This window comes from Leopardus geoffroyi, chromosome A2, assembly GCF_018350155.1.
Source record: "Leopardus geoffroyi isolate Oge1 chromosome A2, O.geoffroyi_Oge1_pat1.0, whole genome shotgun sequence".
NCBI classification, from domain to species: Eukaryota; Metazoa; Chordata; class Mammalia; order Carnivora; family Felidae; genus Leopardus; species Leopardus geoffroyi.
This window is the reverse complement of record NC_059331.1, coordinates 36,918,928-36,938,111: the sequence shown is the minus strand read 5'-3', so window position 1 is coordinate 36,938,111 and position 19,184 is coordinate 36,918,928. Positions and strand designations below refer to the sequence as shown.

General features: G+C 47.8%; 1 protein-coding gene and 1 long non-coding RNA gene across 23 annotated transcripts in view; one reads left to right on the top strand and one right to left on the bottom strand.

The window, feature by feature from the left end:
• Positions 1-19,184, top strand: part of LOC123605856 (protein shisa-9-like) — a 153,980-nt gene that overhangs the window by 51,688 nt on the left and 83,108 nt on the right. For 4 of the 21 annotated variants that reach the window (XR_006715946.1, XR_006715945.1, XR_006715939.1 and 1 more), the window contains 2 exons: positions 9,003-9,117; positions 9,897-11,131. The exons of the other annotated variants lie outside the window; for them this stretch is intronic. The gene's annotated coding sequence lies outside the window, so the exon portion shown is untranslated. Of the gene's footprint in view, positions 1-9,002; positions 9,118-9,896; positions 11,132-19,184 lie in introns of those variants that run through there. 21 annotated transcript variants of the gene reach the window in all.
• LOC123605860 overlaps positions 7,106-19,184 on the bottom strand; it is a 64,363-nt gene continuing 52,284 nt past the window's right edge. For both annotated transcript variants that reach the window (XR_006715956.1, XR_006715957.1), the window contains 2 exons: positions 8,150-8,310; positions 7,106-7,399 (listed from right to left, as the gene is read on the bottom strand). This is a non-coding gene — a long non-coding RNA (uncharacterized LOC123605860). The remainder of the gene's footprint in view (positions 7,400-8,149; positions 8,311-19,184) is intronic.

Here is a 19,184-nt window from a genome sequence, read left to right as displayed (position 1 = left end):
GACCTCCAAGTGTCCAAACACAGAGCAGGACGGCAGAGGGCTGCAGACTCAGTCTGGCGTGACGTTGGCCTGTGTCCTCTCAGGAGTTGTGCGCTTCTAATTAATTGCAGATTATGTGTGTGGATCTGTCCGAGATTTGGCCATACACAGCCTGAGGGCGGAAGGAAGCTGTGCAGCTGCTGTCTTAATTATTTATGGGTATTTCACATGCAGTTGTTCTTCCCTGCCATCAGTTAACCCCACCACTGCGCTGAGTGTGAGGTCAGTTGCAGCCAATGTTGGTGTTGGAGCCCTTGGGGCGGTGGCTGACTGGGCACTCCTGGCAGGTCCAGGTCATGTTTACGCTGCTCACATTTCGTGGTCCCGCTGAATGTAGCCGGTGGGTAGGAGCAGCTGACGGGGCTGCGGATGGTCTGTGTTTGCCTGCAGGAGGCTGAAACTTGGCCAGGCCCCTCTGCTGTTCCCAAAGAGCCCCAGCATTGCAGAGCTAGGAGGGTTCTAGAAGACCAGTGTGTCTAACCAACTCACTTTCAGATGGGATGTCTCAGACCCCAAGGGACTGTGAAATGCCTAAAGCACCTTGCCGTTTAGCTATAGAGCCAGCCGAGGGCCCGGAATCCGTATTTGTTACTTGTCCTGTCTCCTGTCTTTGCTGATAGCCTTTAATGGTCCCATGTGTCTCCCAGCTCACTGGACCCTTTGGCTCCAGTGCCTACTCCTTGGAGGTTCCAAGGAGCAGCTTGTGGGGCAGGACCCGTTTGTTTGCAGGGGATGAGAACCTGCTTCAGTCAAGTAAGGGAATGCTCTTCTCCTGCCTCCTGCAGCATCGCAACCCCGGGATCCGATGGTCTCAGGGTCTCCCTGCTGAGGGCTCTGTGAGTAGAGGAGTAATGAGGAGGAGCTGGGGAAGGCGTGTCGTGACCTCTGGCCCAGGACTCTGCCTAGACCCCGCTGAGGCTTTGTCGTCCGTGAAAATCAGGCATGTTGACGTTTTTTGGAGTGTATGTGTGGGGGGATGTAAAATACAGCCAGTATGGAGCCCTGGCCTCTTTGTGAGATCCCACCGTGGGGTTGTGGGGTCGGGAAGATGTTAGGTATCGCATGGTGGTTGTGGCTGTGTCTCGTTGTCAAGTGGCCTGGGTTCTGATCTCTGCCTGTTTCCTTATTGATGAAGTGGGTTTGCTTCTAGAACGTGCTTCATAAGGCTGTTTGGAGGGCTTAACGAGACCATTTTTGCTGCGTTTGATCAAATGTCTGGTGTGAGGGGGCATGTATCCCTGGAAGGGCTCTTGAACTTTGTGTTTTTTTCCACCTGTAAAATGGGGGAGGAACCCATCAGCCCCATGAAACCAGGAACTCCTTGGTTCCTTTAATACAGCAGAGCCCTGACCTTTGCTCCATGGTCAGCAGTAGAGACAAAATTGTCACGTGCAGGAGAAGGCTAGACCCTGGGGCCCTGGCCCATCTCTTTAGGCTTTTCCCTTCTGACTTGCTGGCCAGTCAGAATAAACCACATGCGGTTTGCCCAGTGCAAACCCTACAGTGCACTGGTGTTCAGCCATACAAAGGAAGGGGTCCTGGACACCAGGATGAGCCTCGGAAACCTCCCAGGTGGCACAAACCGGTCTCAAAAGGTTATGTGGTGTAGGCTTACGCTTGTGGACTGACTAGGAGAGGAAATTCCGTAGGGCCAGAAGGGAGATGGGTGGTTGCTGGGTGGGGGGACTTAGGGGGGAAAGTGGACATTGAGAATTTGGGTCCAGAACACTGCAATAAAACAAATGCCAGCACAAGGCAGCTCAAAGGAATCTTTTGGTTTCCTAGTGGGTATGAAAGTTATCACTAGACTGGAGTCTGTCATACGCAATAGCATTTCATTGAAAAAATAATGCACATACTGTAGTTAAGCACTGTATGGTTTTTAACATTTTTAATATATTCATTTTACTTTTTAAAGAGAGAGACAGAGCATGAGCACGGAAGGGGCAGAGAGAGGGGGAGACACAGAATCTGAGGCAGGCTCCAGGCTCCAAGCTGTCAGCACAGAGCCCGATAAGGGGCTTGAACCCATGAACCGCGAGACCATGACTTAAGCCAAAGTCGGATGCTTAACCAACCGAGCCCCCCGGGTGCCCCTGCCTTACAGAGTTCTTAAACTCTCATGTGCAGAGGGCAGCTCCTGGGGAACTTGGTAAATATGCTGCTTCTCAGGAGAGAAGAGGGCTCCTTTCTTCAGGAGCTGTTGCCCTGGATCTAGGATGGTCCCCACATTTGCTCGTCTAGATACGTGACTCTAATGCACTTAATGTGTAGACTGCAACCCACTGCTTCTTGAGAAGTCTGTACTCTGTTCAGAACTTTGACTTGATGCAGTAAGAAAATTAAACTTAGGAAAAAAGAAGCCCTGTGCTGGGCTTGTGTCCAATTTAAGAACCTCAACGCTGTAAAATACATTTTGGAGCGTGGGCACTTTTGGATTTCTTCTCCAGCAAATGGGTACACGGAACCCTCGATGTACAGCATAGTTTCTTTGCAGCAGCTGAAGTTCCCTGTCCTAAGACAGAGGCTGAGAGTTCTGAGCCAAAGCAGAGTATGTGCCTCCACGATGCCAAGACAGCCCTGAAATGGATTAGAGCTGAGACCGTGTAGCCTATTTTGTACACCGTGTAGTAGCAATTATTATTACCGGGAGTGTAGTTCAAGACCATCTGCTTTGTCTGTGGGTCCTCTGTCAGCAGAAGGTTTTTATGAAAGCCTTGGGTATCGGCCTGCCCTGATCTAGGCTCTGTTGCTTATTCAAGCACCGTAGTTTACACTTTTCACTCAGAAATGCTAGTGAGCACCTGCTCTGTGCCAGGCACTGTGAAGCAGCCCCATTAAAAGCGGCTCTTTTGGGGGTACGTGGGTGGCTCAGTCGGTTAAGCGTCCCGACTTCCGCTCAGGTCATGATCTCATAGTTCATGAGTTCAGGCTGACTGCCGTCAGCCCAGAGCCCGCTTGGGATCCTCTGTCCCTTTCTCTCTCTGCCCCTCCCCTGCCCATCCTGTCTTTCTGTCTCTCAAACTAATAAACTTAAAAAAAGAAAGTTGCTCTTTCAAAGAGCTTTTACCTGATTTTCACGTGATACCCTCTATTAGTCCAGCAAAGTGGGACTCACTGTTCAACCCCAGCTAGTTGCTGACTCACGCTGAAATACTGAGTGTGTGCCCTTGTCAGGCTGTGGTAGTTTGGGGTTTCTTAACTAGTGTTGGATGACATGTGGTGCGTGGTGAGCTGGGGCAGGGGCAGGGACGGGTAAGAGAGGGAGAAAGTCCATTCTGATCTATGATTGCCTTGGCTTCTGGTGTTACAGGGCTCGAGCTACAGATGTGTACCAGCTTCCCAGATTTGAGGTGGGAATTCAGAATGCAATATATGCCTTTTTAGTTTGAGGATATCGAGGGTTTTTTTTTAATCTTTTGGCAACAACTTATTTATGAAAGTGTGAGTACTCATCAGTCGGGAAAAGAGTAAAAACCTGTTTTAAGCCCTAAATGCCTTCAAGGCTGAATAGATGGCTAAGGACTGTATTGGGATCCCCACCTTCATTGTTGGGGAAATGCCTCCCGGAGTAAGAAAAAAAAAAAAAAGGACCTTCAGAATGGATTGTTGACACCCTTTAATTTTCTGGATCTTAGATTTCAGATTCTGACTTTCTTACTTTTTTTTTTTAAAAGAATGGTGTAATTCCTCCAAGAAAACTATGGTTTAATCAGCAAAATCGGGAGTGGATGAAATGGGACCTCAGAGGAGAGCTGTGGCCTTTGGTGGGCAGCACACATGGGACAGGAAAGCCCACTGCCTCTGCCCCAGGCCTGTGCATGGTGTGCGTGTCTGGCCCCGGGCACACCCTTGCCCCACCCTGGGGTCTCCGGTGCCAACCCCTGTGTTCCTGTCACCGCCTGCCCTGAACACTGGAGGTGAGGCCCCCACCCTGTGTGGTTGGGGTCTCGCTGTCTGGTGAACCCTTGGGGTTACTCTTCAGGTGTGGTCAGTGGTTGTGTGTATAGTTGACGAGGCTGCTTCCTCAGTGTCCCATGGGATTTCTTACGGAGTCTTTGCTGCTCAGCAGAACCTTACTTGGTATTGACCTTCTCTCAGGCTCCCCTGAGGAGCATTTACCTGTGAATCAGAGCTGGCTCTCTGGGCTAAGGAGGAGCGATGATCCTGCCGGGGCACCCTTCTTTCCTGTTCGGGCTTAGGAGGCTCAGGCCACTGTAGTTCTCTTCTCTCCGTGTGAGGCCGTCACATACAGGGAGGAGCTGAGTTCCTTTAAGCCTGCGTATCCAGCCATGCTTGACATGACCGTGCAGCCCTGAGCTCCCACCCTCCCTCCCCTGCTCGCTTTCAATCTTGAGTTGGGTCCCCGTAGCTCATAGGCTTGTGCAACTGATTAGCTCTTTACTGGATCCAGAGTCCATCCTGTCCTTGTGAAGGGCTCTTATTTCTCGGAGTCTGTTTTTCCAAATACACTTGCCTGTGGTGTGGTGCGGGCTCTTGCTCCTGCCCTTCCCCTCATCGGGTCCCCTCTGCTGTCCTCCTCTGCCTTGGCCACCGTCGTCTTACCCTGTAGTGATGGATTTAAGGCTGCACACTCTCGTCGGTGGCTCCATGTAATTAATGTGTTGTGGGCTCGGGAACAGAGAGCTCTCTTGCTACTGGCCATCAGAGTAATCAGCGGCAAGGCAGGAGGTACAGTGGGAGGAACTTGACAGATGAGGGAGGCTTGGGAGCAGTTGAAAAAATTTCAGAAACAGAAGAAGGGGAAAAAAAGGAAATCCTCAGCCTCTCTGATGGGTTGCATGTCTGCCTGTGTGTAGCCTGCTCACTGATGCCCCATTGAACATGGTGTGTGCTTCATGCTCTCAGGGGCCTCCGTTTCCCTGGCCTCCCAGGATAATTGATGCCCCGTTTCTGTGGAGATGGATGGCCATGGGCGGGGTATTCCTAGAGCCTGCCTGTGCCGCCGGGCGTGGGGGGCTTAACTTTGTATCCTGTAATGTAAACCGTGGCAGGAGTGGGCCGTTTCCACTTGGGCGGCCTCGCATCCTGCCCCTGATCTGCACAGAGGCAAAGATGTCTTGATCTGCGTTGGGCTGCTCTGGTCCCTCCTGACTCTGCTCATGTTTGTGTGCAGTGGGACAAACGTGGAACCTCGTGGAAACACTCACCCGATCCCATCTCTCTGCTCTTTAAAACCCACTCCAGGGGCGCCTGGGTGGCTCAGTCGGTTGAGTGTCCGACTTCAGCTCAGGTCACGATCTCGCGGTCCGTGAGTTCGAGCCCCGCGTCAGGCTCTGGGCTGATGACTCAGAGCCTGGAGCCTGCTTCCGATTCTGTGTCTCCCTCTCTCTCTGCCCATCCCCCATTCATGCTCTGTCTTTCTCTCGGTCTCAAAATAAATAAATGTTAAAAAAAAAAAAAAAAAAGAAAACCCACTCCAGACCTTTTGATGCTGGCCTCCAGTGCTGGCTGTGGCTGGGTCGTTCCAGTGTTCCAACCCCACCTCTTCCTGGCCTGCCCCAGCCCCCACCACACTGTCCCCCAGCCACCCTGGCCATCAGGCTCTTCCCCAGCTGCACCAGGCTGGTTCCTACCTCAGTGCCTCGGTGGTTGTTCCTTTGCTGGAATGCTCTTTACCCATGTCTACACAGCTGACTCCACCCTGTCAAGCAGGGCTCTGCTCAGGGGTCACCTCCTCTGACCGCCCTGTCTCGTATTGTGTCTTCCCCCTTAGTTTTTATCATGTTACTTCATCGCAGAGTGTATCGGGACCTTGGAGTATCTTGAGTTCACCCTCTCCTGTGCTTGCTGTCTGTGCCCCACTGTGCATTCCACAAGAACAGGGACCTTGTCTGTTCTCTCCTGCCCTGTGTTCAAAGTGCCTTGAGCAATATTTGACTCAGGTGCATGCTCCACGCATGTTCACATCAATGAGTGGAAATTTCAGGGGGGGCTGTTGTAGGACCTGGCCTCGTGGCAGGTGACAGAAGACCCATGGCTGCTCTGGAGAGCGCAGCCGTGGTCAAGGTGATGGGTAATTGCCACGTCACCGATGTGCTGGACCCCACCTAACCACGTCTGATACTCACACCTCCAATCAGATTGTTACCACATCTAGTTTGGTTTTCATGAGCACAGTTAGCACACAATTTCAACTCTCCTCTGGTGTCATCCTTCAGAGCTCTTAACTCAAAGAGTCCTACAATCCAATCTTCTCTGGCCTAAAAAAATGTCTAGAAGTGCCTGTCTTTAGGGATGTCTTGATCCAGGGGTACAAATAACAGGACCCCCCCCCGCCATCCCCCATTTCTCAGGTCTGGTTTTCCCCCACTTTTCTCCCCCTACTGGTACATGTTTGACCTCCAGGCCTTTGAGGGAGAAATCATCCCATTGCGGGTGCTTGCTGACATTTCCGGTGCTAATGCTCCCCCTGCCCCCCTCTCCCCCCCCCCCCCCCACCACCTTCGTGGCCGAGTCTAGGCTGTCAGCACTGCATCACTGAGTGCTGTTGAGGGAAGACTGCACAGCCCGGGCTCCTTTGAGCCGCTGGGCCCAGCCCCCACACCCCAGTGGGTGCTGGCCTGTTCTCGGCAGGCCTTCTCACGCCGGCAAGAGGCTGCCAGCAGCTCTAGGTTTCATCTGGTCGGCAAACCAGCAGAAGAGAGCACTTCTCTTCCCCACCAGTTTCCATATGAACTACCCTGCCATCTTCCACGTGGAGCAGAGCCAAGTTGTGGTTTTCAGTTTTGGCTCCCCACTGAATCACCTGGGGATTAAAACTTCCCATCCTTGCCCACTCGGAACCACTGCGTTGGTGGATTATCATGTGAAAACAAATGAAGTTCATGGTCAGCCAGTATGCTACAAATGTGACAGCAGTCTGGCTCTTGACCAGCAGCAGTCGTTTCAGATCAATGAAAGCTGTGACTTTCATCTCCGATCCAGGTGAGGCCTCAGAACTTGTCTCCAAATAGGTTCCACCAATTACGAAGAGGGTGGGGGTTAGGGGAGGTGGGTGTGCAAGGGAAGGTGTTCACCACTGCTGACTTAACAGGGTACTTGTACTGTGCCCCCCCCCCCCGCCCCAGATCCACAGTGGGTGTCAAGCACCTCTTCCTGGTTTCTCTAATCCGTCCCTTTCTCCGGGAGCATGGCCCTTCTCCTCTTTGCCCAGCATCGTCCCCCTCTGGGTGCCGCTCATGAAGCTTCAGTGTAGTCTGGCCTTGTGCCCCTGTCCTGATGGCTTTCGGATCCCTCCTCTTTGCTCATCCAGTTTCCTCTTCTGGAAGTGCCATTTCCCTTCTCCCTGGTCAGCCAGATGTTGCATTTATTTTAAGAGCCAGCTCTTCTCCTGTCCCTGTAAAGAAATCTAATCACACTGATCTCCCAGTTTCCTAATCTATTGCACTGACAAGCAGTAACTGAGCTCTGGCATTTGATTGCCCACTCTCATGAGTTTGTAGTCCTGTCTCGGTTATGTAGTGTGACCGCACAGAGGATCGTGACTTTAGTTTGTGTGTTGACCAAGGACACAATAGGTATTTGATAAAACTTGTTGCCACACTCCATCCAAATACTCTTAGTGATTTTGGAGTAGTAGGCAAGTTGGCATAGAGGGGAGCAGTGTTACCTGAGAGAAGTTTGGGGAAGCCATGTTACTTAATAAAAGGAAGAGAATAATTGTTCCCCCTTCTTCTAGGAGTGACCCATACCGCTCTGCCCACAGCCTATGGGTGGGGCCTAGGCCTGGGGTTCCACCTAGATGCAGAGATGTCTGGGGAGTGTCCTGTCTGGCTGGGTGGCTGCCTCCCAGCAGGAGTTGAGTACAAGGGAGGAGGAACAGAGGTTCATGCCAGTCATACCGGGCACTCGCTTGGATGCATGCGGCATCTGTCTCCAAAGCTAGTTGGGTGGCTCCTAAGAAAGTGACCTCATACCCAATATGTTCATGTGGGGACTTGTGCCCTGAGAGTCTGGGAAGGAGTGGCTGGCAACTTGTAAGGGTCTGCAGTAGAAAGAATGTCCGGGAATGTGGCAAAGATATGTCTGTGAGGATAACTGATGACCTTGCCCGTCATGAATTGGGATGAAGAGGTCATGTACCTACCCTTTGTTGAAAGATGTTTCTGGTGTCCCCTGCAAATCTTGGCTTATTGATGGGAAGACAGGATACCCTGTGATTCACTCAACAGGTGGACATGTGCCAGGCACAGTTCTGGGAGTACTTCAGTGAATGACAGGTACAAGCTCTCCACCTGAGCTGACTGCCTAGTGGGGGACATGGACAGTGAAAAGGTAGATAATTACAAATGCATGCTATGATACCGCTCAGCCTTTTCTGATCAGGCCTTGGAATCACCTAGAAAAATAGTTGGTTGATAGTGAAAAGCTTCCATTCAGTGAGTACCTGTAACGTGCTGGACCTGTGCTAGGTTCTTCACCCTGTAGCATTTCTGTTGGCACCCCCACTTTACAGATGTGAGGAAATCGAGGCTCTGAGAGATGGGTGTGCTCAAGGCCCCTGTACTAGGAGTCTCCAGAGAAACAGCTTCATATATACACACATACATTTAAGCACACATGTATGCATACATACATACATGTATACACATTTACTTATTTACATACATATATACACACACAAACATAGGTATATAGAGCTGTTGACATTAACCTTTACAGTCCTCTGCCCAGAGGCCAAGCCAGGGTTCTTAGCTAGGTTTAGGCTGAGTGCATGCATTTCCTGCTTCTCCAGATATGTTCTGCTAGCCAGAGAATAGTGTCCTAGGTGGTAAAATCTGTTGCATCACCCCGGGTCTCAGAAGTTGTGTGTAGCCACTGACCAGGAGCTGCCTGCCTGCGGGGCAGCCTGGGGTGGAGTACCCCGGCTGGGTAGCATCTACCCTACCCCTTAACTTTATCCTAAAAATGATCCATTCCCTTCCCCTCTTCTCCCCCAGATGACCGAAACCTAATTGTGTGCTGCCACATAGGGCCCCAGGTCAGAGCATGAGTGCCTCGGGACTGGCCATCAGACTTGGGGAGAAACCACTTCTCAGTAGCGGTGGAGACGAGGTATGCTATTGGCATTGTTTTCTTCCTCAATGAAGACTCGTCCTTCCGTAGTAAAAGGAGAGGAGGTGTGTGCAGAGGCCACAGTAGAACATGGAGGCAAAGGCAGGCTTGGGTTTTCCATCCAGTGGGGTCTGGGATGAATCTCCACATTCTCCTTGACTAGTTCCAAATTCTTGAAATAAGTTTTTAACTCAGAGCTTTCAGTGTGTTCATTTTGGGGGCAGAGATGATAATGGAGTGTTGACTTGTACAACTATTTGAAGTCTCAAATGGATGATGTGTGGAAAGTACCAGGCAATTGTTGACGTTATTTTGGATTGGAGATGGGTTTTGAAGGGCATCTAGTATGTGGAAGGTCAAGGCACATTAGCAGAACACCTGTACGTTAATTTCTGAAAGTGGGTGAGTAATTGTGGTGATAATGGTAAAGCAAATCTCGTTGAAAGCTTTGCAGTACTGGTAAATCATTTGTGTGAGTAACTAGTTTACTGACCTTCAAATAAATACCTGTACGAGTAGCTCAGTACCTGACCCCTTAGGCAGTGATCAGTACTGGAAGCACCTGGAGAACCATTTATGGAATAGTGGCCCAAACTCTGATTTTTTTTTTTAAGTTAGAATTTACTGGAAAAGTCTGGGGAATAAGGTATCCAATACCCAGTGTACTCACCACCCAGATTTAATGCACAGTTTTCCGTGTTTATTTCTGATCAATAAAAAAAATTAAGTTTCAAATGCCATTTAGGACATCCTTACTGATTACATCCATATGTTCCCAGATGAACACTGTGGCCCAGCTTGGATGACATGCCTCCTTTAAGGTAATCTGGATTTCAGAGGAGGGTTAGGACTCTGATAGGCCACACCAGGCTCCTCACATGCCCACTCCTAGGGGTGGGGAGAGGTGAGGTGGGAGCAGCTCTACACAGCACACTCGATTGAGAATGGGATGGGGGCAGCCCTCTGAAATGAGGAGGGAGGCCGATGAAGAGATCATGTTGGGTTGCAGAAGTGCAGGTGGCCATGCAGCTGGGGTGATGTGGGAAATGTAACGTCTCCAGAATTTTTATTCAGCAGAGGCTTGGTGGTTTTGTGGGGTAGGGGTTTGGAGGCATTGTCTTGGCACTGCGTCTGCATAACATGCGCTCTGTTATGTCGAATTTGTATGTTCATTTGGGTTAGTGGGTCAAGTAGTGAGGTTTGGCTGCGTGAAAAAAACAAAAACAAAAACAAACCAAAAAAACCCAAACAGTGACTTCGACAAGATTTTTCCCTTACCTATCACAAGTCTGGAAATACATAGTCTTCTCTGGGGCTAGTGTGATGGTTTTATGATTATCAGGAACTCAGGCTGCTTTTTCTTTTTGCTCTACCATCTTCAGTACATGGCTTTTTATCGTCTTGGTTGCCTCATGGTACCTAGATGGTGGCTGATGTTTGAGCCATTACAGCTGTATGTTAGGCAGCTGGAAGTGGGAAGTGGCGAGGGGCCGAGCGTGCATTCCATAGCTGAATTCCATAAGGATTTAAAACCTGAGGGGTAATCTGTAAGAAGCTTTTCAGGATACCACCCCCTCCCCCACGACTTCTGCTTCTAGCTCTTCGGCTCCCCTAATTGCAAGGAAAGCTGGGAAATGTGATTGCGTCATTGGCACCTGAAGGAGGGATAATGGATATTGGGTAGATAGCCAGCTGTCCTGGCCCCAGGAGGCTGATGGAAACTATGTGGGAGGGGTGGGGGTGGTGTTGCCAAAGCTCCTCCCCGCCTTCCCTGTTCCCACCACCCCCAACCATCCTTTAGTGCTGTCAGCATCGAGAAAAGCTTCATCAAAGGCACAGGGGTCATCATTGCAAGAGGATCTGGTCCCTGGGTCTAGAAATGCCCATGTCTCTCTGGGGACTCCCATAAAGAACATTTTATTTGCTCACCCTGATTTTATCCCCTGTAGGATGCTTTCCCCTGCTAAATCATTGAAAGAGAAATTGCTTGGAAATACCAAGTATCGATTCGTGATTTCTGTTCATTTCTTCTTTATTGTTCGGCGAGAAATGAAGTCCCAGAAATGGAACAGGAGCCCTCGGACAGCTTCAGCTCCCTCCTGGAGGTGGGCCAAAGCCAGATGTACATTGATCATTGCGCTGTTACTTTCTAGGGCCGCCTTGGCCTTGGATTGTTGTGCAGTTTGTCAGTCAACGTCTTGTTTGGTGTCCGGCTTCTCTCCTTCCAGGAAGCTGACAGGTGGCTTGTTTTGTTCAATGCCACTCTAGTTCTGAAACTAGTAGTATTGCTGCCTATTTTGTACTTAAAATGTTTTATTCCTTCCTTTCTTAAGTGATGTATTCACTAAGCATTTATACCAGGATGCAGGCTCCTTGTGAGGAACATTGACTTGGTTTTGATACTGTTGTGCAGACACCTTCCAAAAACAGATGCCTGACCCCAGATGTCCCCCTGGTAGGTGACAAAGAGCTTTTTGATGAATGAGTGAAAGAATGAATGTGTTGAGCACCCTATGATAATAGCCCATATGGATTAAGCTTCATATGCCAGGCCCTGCTCTGCTTGATAGGCACCCTTCTTGTGGGGTGAGTACTGTCATAGTCCCCGTTGTATGGGTGAGGGGCCTGAAACTTAAGAGGTCAGAGCATAGAGAGGGGCCGAACTGGGTTACAGCTCCTGCCGTCCCCCGTGTAAGGATTAGATTGTTTTTACTGTCATCAGCGCGGTCAAGTGCTTTGCCCAAGGTGCACAGTGGGTGAATGGTGTCCTGACACAGAAGGGAATGGCAGTGTGTGCCCCTCTGCAGCCCATAGGCTGGGGTGACTGGGTGGGTACACTGGGTGGGCTCTAGGAGAGGGAGCACCCAGATGTCTCCCAGGCAGCCAAGCCAGTGGGCAGAACAGGGCAGGTTGTGGACATTGAGCCATGCTATGTGCTTTCTAGGTGCACTTGACCACAGGAACCAGGAGGCATTCTAGGTATGTGCTGTACCTGAAACTTGCCACCTTGCCAGTCTTGCCATTGCCCTTTTCATTTCTGTCGGACTCCTCTTCTTACTGTTCACGGGACCCGATCCCTCCAAAAACGCACCCTCCTTCCCACAGGTGGAGCCAGTTACACCCAGCTCAGCTCTACCTTTAATTGCTTGTGCCTTTGTTTGCACCTGGTTTGTCTCATTATAATGCCATTAGCAGAGTGCAGGGGTCCGGCTGCTGGGCAACCAGGAATTGTGCCCGCACGTTTTGAGGCCTTGCTTCTATGCTCTTGGCTTCTTCCCGATGAGTAAAATGAAGGATTTGGAATAGACAGGAAGCAAACGTATACCCAGGGTCCAAAAGCATCTGCTGAACTCGTAACTTGCTTAAAAATACTTTTCCAGCAACTTTATTGTTGAACACCAATTTGTGTTTTCTTGTTAAAAAAGAAGCCATATTCACTGTAGAGAATGTAAGATGATACAGGTAACTAGAAAGGGAAAAAATAAAAGTCACTTACCAACCCTCAGGTGTTGTTAACAATCTGGAACCTACCTGTCCAGGTAGGTATAGTGCTTTGCCATGTGACTGCTCCTGGGGTAAACACCCCCACCTGGAGAGAGCTTTGTGATCTCTGATCACCCCTCCCTTTGACACATGGACTTTGTGGGCCAAGAGAAAAGTTGATGGCATGGACAAAACCCACAGTAAATAATTTAACAGTAAAGTCAGGCAGTGGTACAACCTGACTGTAAATTATATCAAGTGTCAGCGGCTAGTCACATGTGTTCTGAGTGACAGGAAATGGGGTTTGATGGGATGCAAGCTGGCTGCTGCTTGCTGTCTTGCCTCTTTTCTCACCTCTTTTCCAAAGTAGAGTGGAACAGTGTTCACGGAGGCAGCCTTTACCAGAAAGTGTTAGAACATGAACGTGAGACCATGGGTTTGGCCCCGAAAGTCCCAGGTCTGCCCTTTGCCAGAAATGTGACCTTAGGCAGGTTACCTGGCCTTTGGTTTTCTGGGTATGTCATTTTGGGTAGTTTCTCTTCCTAAGTCTTCCAGTTCATGAACCTTTTCTTCTGCAGTTTGCCCATGACATGTTCGTGTGGCCTCCCCTAGCTGCAGTGGATGCTGGGAAATTGTCTTTGTCTTCCATCCAGATGGTCAGGTGCTCAGCAAGAAACTTTTCTTGCTACAGAAGAAAGAATGGCTAGGGGACACAAGCCCTTTCCGCCACACATCTGAATTAGCAGCTACTTGGCTTTTACCCGAGGAAGCTGGCGGTGTTGGCTTGGCTAGCAGGGGCAGCAATGGGGTCTGTTTCAGTGGAGAAATGGGGAAAAGTAAAATGTGAAAGATGATTTCTGCTTACCACTTTTGAAGCTCTCCCCATTTGTGTGAAACAGGAGAAACAGGACTCCTCCTTCTCTTTATGTTTAAGCAGTAAGGTAGCCATTTTCTTTGTGTCCTGTGCTTACTTCTCCTGTGACTCAAGGGTGCCCTTGTAGCATGCAGGATTGGATTTACCATGGACGTTTGTCCTCTTGATCAGCTATTGGTCAATACCGTGAGAATTGGAATTAGAATTGAGGCCCAGGTGCAAACCCTGACTTATGGCTCACCTGGTGTCATTTTGGGATGGCATAACTGAGCCACTCCATCTGTAAGTACCTACCTGGTAAGATTCATTCGTTCATTTGTTCATTCGTTCATTTGAAAGAAAATGCTGGAGGGGGAGAGAGAGATTCACAAGCAGGCCACGTACTTAATGTGGGATTTGAGTCCATGACCCTGGGATCATGACTGAGCTGAAATCAAGAGCTGGATGCTCCGCTGACTGAGTCACCCAGGTGCCCCTGAGCTTAAGCTTTAAACTACTCTTTCTGTATCATTTGGTCTCCTATGGGGAGAGGAGAATAAAATTAATCTTGGTTTCCCATGACTTTCTATTACTCTTTTCATCTGTTTTGGCAACTTGTAGCCAGAGAGTTCTTTGTATGACACTTAGCATCCGATTAAATATGAATCATAGGAGGTCTCTTCTGTCCCTTCTATTATTTGCAATAATAAAAAATGGTTAAATGTATTAGAGAATTGATTTTAGTGAAATCAGTCACTAGATTTTTTTTAAGTTGATTTATTTTGAGAGAGTGAGAGAGAGCGTGAACAGGGGATGGGCAGAGAGAGAGGGAGAGAGAGAATCTCAAGCATGCTCCCTGCTGTCAGTGCAGAGCCTAATGGTGGGGTTCAATCTCATGAACTGTGAGATCATGACCTGAGCTGAAATCAAGAGTCAGATGCTAACTGAGCCACCCATGCCCTTCTCATACCTTGTTTTTTAATAGTTGAATATTTTATTGGAATTTTAAAGTTGAGTTATACATACTTTTTGTAACAAATGCAACAATACAGAGATGTACGAACAAGTTACTCTGACCCAGTGCTACCTATTTCAGACAACCAGAATTAATTGCACATGTAAACTTAAACAGATCTTGACAAACATGTATACCCATTCGGTTTCTTTTTATTCTCCCCAAGAATGGAATTACCATTGAGTCTCTATCTGAGGTTGCCAAACTGTGGTCCATAGGCATGTCATCTGTTTGTGTAAATAAAGTGTTAGTGCAACACAGCCACACCAATTTTTTACATATTGTCTGTGTGTGCTTTCTTGATATAATGGAATGTTGACTAGTGCAAAGAACATGTTGCCTGAAGAACTGAAAATATGTACTATCTGGCCCTTTAAAAAAAAAAAAGTTTGTAGACCCTTGATCTACTTGGCGTTTCTCAGGTAATGGTATATCACTTAAGTCATGAATCTTTGTCCAGATCAATAGGTAAAGATCTAAATAAGTCTTTTTTTTTTTTTTAAGTTTATTTATTTTCAGAGAGAGAGAGGCAGAGACAGCGTCTGAAGCAGGCTCTGTGCTGGCAGTGCAGACCCCGACACAGGGCTCAAACCCATGAACTGTAAGATCGTGACCTGAGCCGAGATCAAGAGTTGGACGCTTAACCAACTGAGCCACCCAGGCGCCCCTAAATAGTCGTCTTAATATCTTTTGATACTAATATCAATGATAAGATATATCAATGATATAATGATATAATTTTAAAGCTCATTTTCCTCTAGAGGATATTTAGGTTGTTTCCAGGCTTTTGCCACTAAAAACGGTGTTGAAATAAACCCCACATACGTGTGTCCTTCTCTACAGGGGGCTTCATTTTGATGGGAACGATGTACGGAAACACTTGGTGTAAGCATGAGTTCTATGCCCATCAGTTGCTTTTGGTTTAAAACCCAACAGCAAACCTGGTTTTCAGTCCTTTTTGACTATGGCTCACAATAAGAAGGATGCTTTTAAGTGCACATGTTCATGTATTAAGGAATTGAGACACTGCCTTCCTAGAACATTACTTAACCTTTACTGTGTGCAAAACATTCTTATGTTTTATATTCTCTTCCATCATAACAAACACTTGTGACTTACTGAATTACTTTCACCACCCCACTAAAGGGATGCAATCTGTAGTTTGAAAACCTCATTTTATAGAAGGGGATAATATTCCAGAATCTAGTAATCTAGTTAATGCATTCAGTATCTTCTCTGTTGGTTAAGGCCTTTCCTCCCTCCTTCCCTTATCTAAGGTATAAACATTATTTCTCTTAGTGAAAACTCAGCTTTTAGTACATGATGTCTTCATAATTGCAAGGTGGGAACAAACCAGTTTCTTCTGGAAATGTCACTTGTTGTTTGGTCTTTTCACACTTCCCCAAGGAGAGTAGATGTGGGGCTTTGCTGCCATGTATTGTGGGCACCTGTGAGCCAAGCCATCTCACAGGTGATTGTCTTTTTCTGGGGTCTAGCCCTCTCCCTCATACATAGATCCTGATGACCCTCTGACCCCAGCAAGCATACATATAGATCACCACCCGCACCCACTGCCCCAGCCTCAACTCCCATGGTGACCCCTGATGAACAGTCTGAGTTTGGGCCTCCACCAGCCATGAGAGCTGTGGTTCTGCTCTTGCCTTTGGGTCTTTTGAGGCCACCAGCCCTATTTCAGCAATAGAAAATTTCCCCCCTCTCGCAAACAACAGCAACCAACTGAAGCCCACAAGAAAGTGTAGAAAGTAGGCCTTTGGTTGCAGGTGTGGCTGAATCCAGGTATGCATACCAGTTTATCAGGAACACGTATCTCTCTGCCCTTTGGTTCTGCCTCCAGTATAGGTTTGTTTGATTGTCAGATTCTCTTTCCTGGAGGGAAGGAGAGGTAAGAGAGCTAGGCAGGGGTCAGAGCAAGTAGCACCCCATATGACTTGCCAGCGGTCTGGATTTTATCCTCTGACTCAGGGCACCTGGTGAAAAATTAAAAGCAGAAAGTGACATGGGGCACCTGGGTAGCTCAGTCGGTTGAGTGTCCAACTTCAGCTCAGGTCATAATCTCGGGGTCCGTGAGTTCGAGCCCCACGTCGGGCTGTGTGCTGACAGCTCAGAGCCTGGAGCCTGCTTCAGATTCTGTGCCTCCCTCTTTCTCTCTCCTCCCCCGCTCATGCTCTCTCTCTTCTCAAAAATAAATAAACATTAAAAAAAAAAACAGGAATTGTTTTGACATGAGCCAATTGGTATGTTTCTTCCCCTCAGGCAAAGATCTGCCCCATGTGTTGTGTTGTTTCTGTGCAGGACAGAAATGATTCTGCCTTTAGAGGGCGGGTTACTTTTAGACACTGAAAATATTTTTCTCCCCCCTCTCCCCTTTTTTCTTTCTTTCTTTCTTTCTTTCTTTCTTTCTCTTTTGGAATTTCATACATTGTTTGAATTTAACAATTCATATTATGAATTCATGAAAATGATCTTTTAAGCTTCTTATAATAGCAGAAATTATCCTTCATTAGATACTGACAGGTCCTGTGATGTAATTATAAAAAAATATTCCTAGGCTAGCATGTTCTGCAGTGTTAATATTATGCAAATGAGCAGGAGATAAGGATAGAAGCTGAGTAGGATGGTCAGATTTTATGGGAGCAGGGAGGGTGGTAGCTTTGCAGATTTTCTAAAAATGAATAAATATTTGCTGTACACATTAAGTACGTTTTTATTAGTCTACCTCATTGCTTACCCTTTCCTCATCAGCAAGGGAGTGAATTAATTTTAGCACCCCAAATTGTTTGTAACTCTTGCCCGTATATGGAATATGAATCGCATGGAGGAGAATTTTTTTTCCTTTCTCCTTCCTTCCGCTCAGCCTTTTCTGCAAGGCACGCTGTAGTAATCTGCCTGTTCTGATGTAAGGCAAGCTTGTTGCAGAGACAGCTGAGTGGGGAGGGGAGAGATGGGAGGTGGGGGCACTGAGTCTTCATCTCGGCACCCAGGATGGTCCTCTGGCTGAGCCTGAGAAATGAGGACCTCCTCTCATTCAGGTCCTGAGGATGGCCAAGTGGGATGGTCATGGCTTTTCTAGAGAGTGTATTTATGATCTTGTTTTATAGTGGCTGAGGCACAGAGGCCATCAGTGGCAGACCCTGGACTCGAGCCAGCTCTTTGGTGTCCAGGGTAATCCTGTTCTTCTATACCTCATGGCTGTATTAATTCTAGAAATAGGTGGTGGTTAAAGGGACCACAAATGGGCCCTCTCCATGTTGCTTATACCTGACAGAGAGGAAGGAAGTGGTAGTTAGGAGCAGACCCCAGAGTCAGACAGCCTGGGTTGGAATCTTGGCTCCTTGAATTCGTAGCTGTGTGGACCATGCCTAGCTGCTTAGTTTGCCTGTGTCTCTATTTCCTCACCTATAAAATTGAAGATCATAATAGCGCCCCTCTCCTCAGTTCATCATGAGCATTAAATGAGCTAATGGAAATGAAGAGGTTGGAACAGTGCCTTGGTGCCCAGGAAGCACTATTTGCGTCTTTTTTTTTTTTTTTTTTTTTTTTAACACCTAAAATCAGGTCTTCAGTTTCTTCCCTGCGAGCTTTTGAAACGAAGGCTCTTTGACCCTAACTGAAACTGTGGTTGAGTAGAAGGGGGAAAAAAAGCCACGAGAGGAATAGAAGCCATTTGTGGCTGTGGCCCTTAATAGATGTTGGTGGATAAAAAGTGACATGCACAACATTACCCTGTCTCATACCAGAAGGTCCGAAACACCAAAGTCCCTTGTTTTGGAAACAGTCCTTGAATGGTTTCTGAATTACAATGGAAATGGTGTTAGCAAACCTGTGTCCTGCCAAACTGCTCTGGGGCTGGCATTTGGCAGGTGATTCTGTTTGCTAATTCCCTGGGTTTTATCTCTGTTCTGACTTTGTGGGCTTGAATTCCTAATGTCTGGTTTCATAGTCCAGAATCTTGAGAGCCTTGGTAACTGGCTTGGGAAGGACAAAGCTATGGCTGATGGTAAAGCAGAGTGGCTTGAATTTTAGGTGGAGTCGTCTGATCCACAGTCATGGGGAAAATGAGGATCGTTGTGACACGTTAGACATAATGGGGCTTTGTTCTGGACAGGAGTCCGCAAACTTCTGTGAAAGGCTGGGTAGTAAATTTTTCATGCTTCATGTATCTGATGTTCCGTGTAGCAGTTCCTCATCCGGAGACCATATATAAATAAACGAGTGTGCCTGTGTTCTACAATGGACTCAATTATGTACCCCCCCCCCAACTCCTGTTGATCCCTTTGTAACCCCTAGTGTGACGGTCAGTGGAGACAGGGCCTTTAAGGAGGTAAAGTTACATGAGTGGGGCCCTATCGTGGTAGGATCCCCTTCCTAAGGAAAGAAAAAAAAAAAACAAAAACAAAACCTCAAGGCAACCTTGCTCTTTGCTTACTTGACAATATCCCTCATGACCTTGTAACATGAGACCACTTAATCAGACTGCATGTTAGTGTGTTAACCATATATGGGACACAAAGAGTAAAAAATAGATTTAAAAACAAAAAAATAAACTATGCCACGTGGCATTCGAGGCTCAGTCAGTTGGGTACAAACCCAACTGAGCCATGCCAGCAAGAATAAAGTTGGTTCCTGGAAAGAAAAGCCTTGGTGTCATGACTCCCTTAGCGAGAACCCTGCTATGTTACTGGGGACTCTCGTCTG